Source organism: Perognathus longimembris, chromosome 15 (assembly GCF_023159225.1).
Source record: "Perognathus longimembris pacificus isolate PPM17 chromosome 15, ASM2315922v1, whole genome shotgun sequence".
Classification (NCBI taxonomy): Eukaryota; Metazoa; Chordata; class Mammalia; order Rodentia; family Heteromyidae; genus Perognathus; species Perognathus longimembris.
Window position 1 is genome coordinate 57896785 of NC_063175.1, and position 8777 is coordinate 57905561.

General features: G+C 62.9%; 1 protein-coding gene across 1 annotated transcript in view; it reads right to left on the reverse strand.

The window, feature by feature from the left end:
- Window positions 1-6045, reverse strand: part of LOC125364116 (myelin basic protein) — a 61479-nt gene extending 55434 nt beyond the window's left edge. The window contains exon 1 of the mRNA XM_048363564.1: window positions 6007-6045. The gene's annotated coding sequence lies outside the window, so the exon portion shown is untranslated. The remainder of the gene's footprint in view (window positions 1-6006) is intronic.
- Between the last annotated feature and the right edge of the window lie 2732 nt (window positions 6046-8777).

Genomic DNA, 8777 nt, shown 5'->3' on the forward strand with positions numbered 1-8777 from the left:
CACGCATGAGTAACTCAGCTCTGAGGTGACCCAGTCAAGGGCCCAAGGCGGTGGGGCCTCTGGAGGGCACCAGTGAGGCAGCAGGGGCCTGGGTGCTGCCTCCTCTCTCCCCAGCCCTGGATCTGGAGGCCTGGGTGCTGCCTCCTCTCTCCAGCCCTGGATCTGGAGGCCTGGGTGCTGCCTCCTCTCTCTCCAGCCCTGGATCTGGGGGCCCAGGGGCCTGGGTGCTGCCTCCTCTCCCCAGCCCTGGGTCTGGGGGCCCGGTGTGCCGTCTCTCCCCAGCCCTGGGTCTGGGGGGGCCCGGTGTGCCGTCTCTCCCCGGCCAACGGCTTTCCTTATCAGCAGGAAGGAGACCGGCCCTGGGCGGCTCAGCGCTCAGGCAGAGGAAGGCGTGGCCTGGCGGTGTGTGGGAATGGGGGGGGGGTGTTCACCCCGGCAGAGCTACCTGCGCGGGGTGTCAGCTCCCACCCCGCTCGCGGAGCTGGAGGCCCAGTGCTCGGCGAGGGCTCCGCAGCTCCCGTGTGACAGGGAGCAGAGAGAAACGGCAACACCGGTCCACACGGCGTGCTCCCATGCACACACGCACGCACACGCGCTAACCCCTCACCCCAGGCCGAGAACCTCAGCCCCGGGAGCCCGGGAGGGGCGGGCACCGCCTGCCGGGGCTCGGCGGGGCGCCAGGCCAGGGCGACGGGGGCCGCTGCACAGGACGGGGCACAACAGGGTGCGTGGCAGGACGCCGCCCCCACAAGCCAAGCGTGGCGGCCGTCAGTTCCCGGGGCAGGGACGGCATCTCCCGCACCCTGACCCAAAGCGGCCGCGGCCACACGGAAGCATCTCAAACAAAGCCACTCAATCGGACACACAGCCGCCGCCTCAGACGCCAGCTGGCCTGCAGATGCGCGCGCACACCGGGAGGGGGAGGGGGGGCGTGCGTGCACACCGGGAGGGGGAGGGGGTGAGCGCACACGCACACCGGGAGGGGGAGGGGAGGGTGTGCGTGCACACGGGGGGAGGGGGAGGGCGCGCGTGCACACCGGGAGGGGGAGGGGAGGGCGCGCGTGCACACCGGGAGGGGGAGGGGGTGAGCGCACACGCACACCGGGAGGGGGAGGGGGAGGGCGCACACGCACACCCGAGGGGGAGGGGTCGGGCGTGCGCGCACACCGGGAGGGGGGAGGGGTCAGGCCGTGGGCCACACTGGTGCCACGCAGGCCTCCGTGGGGCCCTCAGAGCCGGCGTTGGGGGGTGCCAGGCGCTGCGGCCCGGCCGTCTCTGGGCCTCCTGCACAGCTGGGCCCGTGTGCTCACGGCTCACGGGGGGCCTGGGCCCCGAGGCTCATCTGCTCTTCTCTCGCGGAGCGCGCGCTCGGGAGCAGGTGTCAGCGGGCAGGGGCGCCAGGTGGCCTTCGCCCTCCGGCGTTTCTCCCCCCCGACCCCCAGGGTTGAGCAGGAGGAACAGTGACAGTCAGCCGAGAAACCGGCTTAGACAGTGAGCTTAGGAACCACGAGAGGTTTCAGTCACCCAAGAAACCAAACAAGGGATCCGAGCACCCATAAACAGGCGCATCCGACGCAGCAGCATTCACAGACAAAAAGAGGCCGTCTAGTAAACACGGACAAAGCATTAGAAATAAATGATACAACCAATACGCCATTAGCACTTTCTGCATACGCGGAAATTAGTGAAACACAGCAAACTGGTTTGTTTTAGTGGTGCTAAAAAGGGCCTATGTCCTTGGACCTATTAGGCGGGTGCTCTACCGCTTGGCCCGTGCCTCCAACCCTTTCTGTGCTGGCCTTTTTTTGAGATGGCATCTCCCTTCTGTGCTCGGGGTTGGGCCGTCCCTCTCTGCGCATCCCCTGGTCACTAGGAGTGACGGGCCTCCACCAGCTGCACCACGTCACCGCGCGAGCTCCGGGCCGGGTGACGGGCAGTTCCGTGCCCCCCCCATGCCCCCCCAGGCCGTTGGTTGAGATGGAGTCTGTCAGGCCCTTATGCCTGGGCTGGCTCAGACCGCACCCCCAGTCCCCGCCTCCCGAGCGTTACGGGCTTAGGCACGTGCGTCCAGTCCGGATGTGCTGACCGCTCACAGCGTGCGTTGGTCAGCGCGCGCGCCCACGCGCCTGGGTGGGTGAGCTGCGTGGCCTGGGCCCCCGTGGGCCTCCACGCGCATCCCCTCCCCCCAGGTACAGCAGGCGTCCCGAGTTCACTTTCCCGGCCCTCGCGCTCCCCGAGACCGCCTGCCGGGCGGCGGGTCCGAGATCGGGCTTGGGCGCTGCACGCCTGAGAATTCCCGGTGAAACGCCAGCGGCTGCTGACCGGCGGCGAGCGGGCCGCGCGCGGGGGGCGGCGGGGAGGCCACGTTGGTGCAAAGGAAACAGAAAGGATCCAGGCGGGAAGGAAAGAGGAAGCGGCCACACTCGCGGGTGGAGCGACACGTACGCAGAACATCCTAGGGTGGCAACCCATCCATCCCACAAACCTTCTAGATTTCCGGGGGGCACGGATCAGCGAGCGCACTGACACTATTCTCAGCTCTCGACGGACTGGTGAAGACTGAAGTTAAAAATACACGCCCCTCATAGCCGTCCCAAGAAAAAGGAATGTGTCATAGGACCTACGGTTCACGGCTTCCGACGCTGTACGCTGAGCACCGCGGAAACACGGATGAAACAAAGAGACCAACGTAACCAGCGCCGCCTCTGACGGGCGCGGCAGACGGGCACGGCAAGCTGTCAATTCTCATCGGTGCGCGGGCGGTGTTCCCCTCCAACCACCAGTGACGCGCCTGCGCGTGTCACTTACACCGCTCCAGAAATGACGTGGAGCGGCAGAGAAGAGCGGAGGAGACGGTTTGCTCCGAGGGCGACCGAGCGAGGACCGCCTTTCCGCCTGAGGACAGTTCACTCCACGGGCGCCTCGATGGAGTCGGTGCAGTCCTGGCTCAGGGGAACAGAACGGAGAGCCCAAAACGGCACGGGGAAGACCGTGACGCGATGCAAAAGCGAGCCAGTGGAGGAAGGACCCCCCCCCCCATTCCAATGAACAGTCCGGTGGCCATTTATTGGCAACAAAGTCAAAACCCAGGGGGGGAAAAGAAAACCTGAAGCAAAACATGTATGTCCTTAAAGTTACAATAAAATAGAGCACGGGCGGAAGTGCAAAATGTGTAGGAAAGAAAAGCTCGGGACCTCAGATAGGGCGAAGAGTTCTTATGACTTCATAGCAAAGCTCACGGTCTATGAATGGAAGAATTAAAAAAGGAAACACATCGAAACGAAACAAGTTCTTTGTTTTCTGCACAAGACTGTGGAGAAGATGCGAAGACAAGCTAACCCGGTGGGAAAGACCTGCAAAAACACGCCGAACCAAGCCGAGGTCAGGAATGAAAAGACAATCCGACCGGGAACGGGGCCGGAGCGGCGGGGGCTCGCCTCGCTGGGGAGGAGCTGCGGAGGGCGGAGGAGAGACGCACGAGAGAAACCGAGGCCTCGTGAGCCAAGGGCGGGCACCCGGCAGCCCCGACAGCAGCCAGAAGCTCAAGAACACAGCGACAGGCCGGGTGTGTGCGGAGACCCCGGGCCGCTCAGAAGGGCCGGTGCGGATGGGAAACCCTGAAAGGAACCGGCAGCTTCCTCAATCCCACGTGTTTACCAAACGCCCCAGGGATTGCACGACCACGTTCCCACGGAAATGCGGGTGAATGTTGAGAGCAACGTCATGCACATGGACCCCAACTTGCAATAACCCAAGTCCCCTTGGAAGGGAGGAGGCCTAGAGGAGCTGGGGCCGGCACGGGGGAGATGGCTGCACAGGAGCGGGAGGAAGGAGCCGTGGGAAGGGCCAAGATCAAGAGGCTCCATATGTGTGAAAACCCCTTTACACCCAGTCTGGAAATGACGCAATGACAGCCCACAAGGAACAGAGTCGCCGCGGTCACCGCGGTCTCAGGCGGGGACGGAGGAGTCAGCTGTGACGGGAGAGGGGCCTGAGGCCGCTGCACAAACAGCCCTGGGTCTTGTGTCACCGTGCCGCATGGTGGTGACCTCACATGGAGCTACACCCACCCACACAAGTGCACACTTACACACATGCAAATGAACATCATGCCTGAAAGCTGAAGGAGGCCAGCGGGCTGCTAGGTGGCCCAGAGTGGCCTCCAGCTCTGCCTCCAGAGGGCTGGGCTCCAGGCCCGCGCCGGCGCTCCCGACTGGACTCTCTCCTAGCTAGAGTGGCGGCTAAGTCCTCAGGGATCTCGCAGCGGTGGTTCCAACCAATGGCCTCGGTGAGCACCCACGTGGGGGGGGGGGAGGTTCTGGCACCCTGCAGACGACCAGGGACTTGGGAGTGAAATCACTCAGGGGACAGATAACCATATTTGGCTCTTTGAAGTATCGGTTCCTGTTTCTGTTCCTCACGAGTGACAGTCCTCATTTTTCCGTACCTTCTTCAACACTGGGCACCGTCAGATTATAAGAACTTCTTACACATTGATGTTTGAACAGTGATCGAGTCCACTGGCTGGACTCGACCCAGCGGATGGACTAAGTCCGTCCTGGTGGCTTCCCGGCATTCGCCCCTGGCTATGTCACCAGCTGAAGCGGAGTAAGGCTCACTTCCGCCCACGGGCCTCAGACAGCAGCCGTGGCGAGCCAGTCCCCGGCCGCTGCACCAGGCGGCAAGGGCTAGATCTTAACGAGACAAGAGCAAAGCTCAGGGGCAGCGTCCACCTCCAGTCCCCGGAGGGCGGACACTCACTCGTCGGTGGTGGAACTTGAAGACTGACCAGGACAGCGGCAAGTGGGAGCTGGTGGAATTCTCCCCGGCAGAGAACGCCGCCTCTTTCCAGCTGTGCCCCCAGGGTGATGTACCTCGCCGCTCGGTGCCTCAGGTTCCTTGACAGCAGAGAGGAGGCTGTTAATAGAGCAGTGACTCCAAAGGAGCGTCTCCTTGGGCAGTAAGAGAATTCAATGAAGTCATAGGTAGCTCTTGGAAGAAGGCCTAGGCACTTGGAAGTGGTCAGAGATGCTCTTGGCATTTGAGAAGGCAGAGGCAACTGCTGATCTCAAAGGCTTCGTGCTTTTAACGTGCCTAGGAAGAAACTGAAGTCCAGCAAAACCACCTTCAACTAACAAGTAGAAACCCAGGCAGATGTAGGAAACCCCCAGAACGGACAACCGGCGCTTCTTTTCTTCCCATGGCGGGACCCACTCGGGAGGCTGTGCTCCGGGCACTGTGGTTGGAGGCCACCAGGAGAGTTCGTGAGACTCATCTCCACCCAACCCGACCCCGACCCCGACCTGGAGAAGCTGGAAGCGGAGCCGCAGCCCGGGCAGCAGACCTTGAGCAGGGGCAGTGCCCAGGCTCTGGGTTCTAACTCATCCTCCTTCGCATAGTGAGGCGGGAACGGGTCACTCTGGGAAGGTTTTCAAGGTTGATAGGAATCAAACAGATTTCGTTCAACCCAGCGTTAACGGAAGCAAGCGGTGCTTTGGGCACAGTGAACCTGTATTCACGGTGGGTCACGATCACTGGGTTCCCCTCTCTGCGGTGCCACCTGCTGTGCCCCGGCCTCTGACCTGACAGCGCGCGGGTCCCTGGGGCGCGGCCGGGAGCCGGGAGGGCGCTGGGCAGGGGCGCGTCCGGCCCGAGGGTGCCCACCCGCAGAAGGCCTTCCTGCGCCCGCACCAGGCCCGGCCCCGCCGGCCCCGCGCTGCGCGCCTCCGCCCGCCCGCCTGCCAGCCGCCAGCACCGGGGCGCGCGGCCGGCGCCTCCGCGGAGCCCGCCCGGCCATGCCCGGCCTCGGGCGCGCGGGCGCGGCGGGCAGCGCGGGGGCCGGGGCCGGGGCCGGGGCCGCGGAGGGCGGAGCCGGGCCCGCGGAGCCTCTCCCCTGCCCTCCCCTGCCCTCCCCTCCGGGCCGGGCCGCGCAGGGCCGCGGGGAACCCCCGCGCGCACGGCACCCGAGAGGCGGACAAAGCGCGGGGCGCGCCCGGGGACACTCACCGCGCGCCGGGCCGGTCGCGATCGCAGGCGGCCGGAGCCCCCGTCCCGGTCCCGGTCCCGCCGGGCGCTGGGCGGCGGTGCTCAGGGCCGGCGGCGAGGCGGGAGGAGCTCGCGCCCGCGTCCCCGCCCCGCGTCCCCGCCCCGCGTCCCCGCCCCGCGCCGCCGGGCCCCGCCCCGGCCCGCGCCAGGTAAACACCGCCCTCCCGCCCGCCCCGGGACCCGGCCGGCCGCGGGCAGGGCAGCCCTCGGGGGCCGCGCGGAGGTCCCGACCTGCGGAGCGGGACCTGCCCCCCCCCCCGCCCCCGGCACCTCGCCCCCGGGCCCCGATGGTATCTCCAGCCCTGTCCGCCCGGCGGGCACCCGGGGAACCGCACCCCAGGGCACCCCAGCCGCTGACGCAGGGACCCAGCTCCCCCGCTGGCTGGGCCTTGCCCGAGCCTGTGTCAGGGCCTGGGCGGAGCAGTCACCCCGGTGCTCCTGCTGGGCCCTGGGCAGATGTTAGGAGGACAGCGGGGCACAGGTTTGGGGGTGGGGGGGCAGGTGTTTATAGGGGACAGCAGAAGACACGGTGCCCCCCCCCCCCAGCTCCCAGCCAGCCTCAGAGACATCCCGGCTGGGGATGGTTTCATGGTTGCCCACAAAACACCCCCTGCAGAGACTGAAGGATCCAGAAATCAGGTCCAAATGCTGGCATAGCGGAGACGAACATTCCCACGGCCCCACGGAGACTCGGGGGCGCTGGTGTTTGCTTAAGGTTGTCTAAAGGAGCCAGGGAGGAGAGAGCCAGGGTGCTGGGCGCTGGGGGCCGCACCTGAGGAGGGCCCCTAGAGATGGCGTTCAGCTGTGACTCCGTGTGTGCACGCACACGAGTGTGCACACCTCCCACGCGTGCTGTCGGCCCTGCGTGGGGCCTGGGCGCTGCTCCTGAGCTCTACCACTTGGAGCCACAGCTCCACTTCCAGCTTTTAGGTGGCTCCGGCCTGGGCTGGCTCCACGCTGCCATCCTCAGCCTCCTCAGCAGCAAGGATGACCAGCTGGAGGCGCCAGCCACCTTTAATTTGTGTTTTCATTACAGGGGCTTGGAGGAGCAGAGGATCTGGGAACTCGGAGCCCCTTGGCAGGCCTGTCTGGGCATTGCAGCTTTCTGTGCCCTTAAATGTGCCCTTGACTCATTCCGAAGGACTCCAGAACTGCCAGGGGGCCCTGCCCCACCCCAAGGGAGGCGGCCGTGCTGGGCTCCAGGAACCCAGGAAGTGGCAGCTCTTATTCTTCTGTGTCACATACTTCCTTAAATGGTAGGTGTGGCAAGGTCTACCTCCGGGCCTCTGAGCAGTGTTGACAGACTCACATCTGTGAGCAGTATTCACGAAGTCACACCTGTCCTGTGAGCAGTAGTCATGAGGTCACACCTGTGAGCAGTGAACTCACACCTGAGAGCAGTGTTCACAAAGTCACACCTGTCCTGTGAGCAGTAGACACGAGGTCACACCTGTGAGCAGTATTCAGGAAGTCACACTTGCACTTGGTTTGCAGCGACCACATGGACGGATAGCTGAGCAGCTTTAAAACCCCACGGAGACTCTAAGGAAAACATAGGGCAATGTGGTAAGTGTGCTATTGAACAAAACTCAATGGACCCCCCATTGAAAAGATCCAGGCTTAGCAGACCCCACGCCACAAGGGAGGGGAAGGACCCGACGGGAGGAAGTGGACGCGGAGACTGTCCCTGCCCGTGCCGTCAGATTTGCAGCAAAATGGCTGAGTGGTCTTCCTGAATCAACTCGAGGGGCATCGTTTGAGGAGTGCCGGGCAGCTCCTGGCCTCTTCGGCGTGTTTAAGCAGACCACATCCCAGTGCCTCCTCCTCTCGCTGAACTCCGGGAGGCAGGGCGTGGTGGGCAGCGAGCCCTCCTCCGCTCAGCAGCCTTCAAACTAGCAAACGGCAAGGGTTCCACGAGGGACGCGTGCTCACTAGGTTTCGCTTGTGTGAAATGCCAAGTCGCCCAAGCTACATGGGAAGTCAGCTAATCCCATCCGTTTCCAAAGCGACTGTGTACTGACTGGATTTTTGAGCTTTATTCTTCTCATCAGCAGATTCACTTTTGTAGTCATATATTGTTTATACAGGGTTGGTCTTTATTCTCGCCTCCGGTCTGTTATGAGCAGTTTACCAACCATTTTCACAAAGCCGAGCTCCATCTGTGACTAAGGGGTGGTTGTCCGCCAAGCATCCAAGAATACGAGCTCTGCTCTGGTCTCTGAAGGCAAGAAAATGAGGTGGGTGAATTCCAGAAAGTGCAGTGTAAGAAAAGATGCTGTCTCAGCAGAGGAAACACCTGGAGCACACACTCATAAAACGCCTCTAGGCAGACCTGGCACTCTAGTGGTAGAGCGCTCGCCTCGTATGCATGAAGCCCTGGGTTCGATTCCTCAGCACCACATATATAGAAGGAGCTGGAAATGGCGCTGTGGCTCAAGTGGCAGAGTGCTAGCCTTGAGCAAAAAGAAGCCAGGGACAGTGCTCAGGCCCTGAGTCCAAGGCCCCAGGACTGGCAACAAAAAAAGCCACAAAGCAAACAAAAATAAATAAAATGCCCCTGGTCACTGCGCTTCTAGTGAAACTCCAGGGGACAAAAATCAAGAGAGAAAAGAGGAAAGGAAAGGTACAAGAGCCTGGTTATAGGAGAGAAAACAAAGAAAAAAAATCTGTTGCATATTTTTCTACTATCTGTTATATTTTTATCAACTTAACAAAATGTGAAAACTATATTT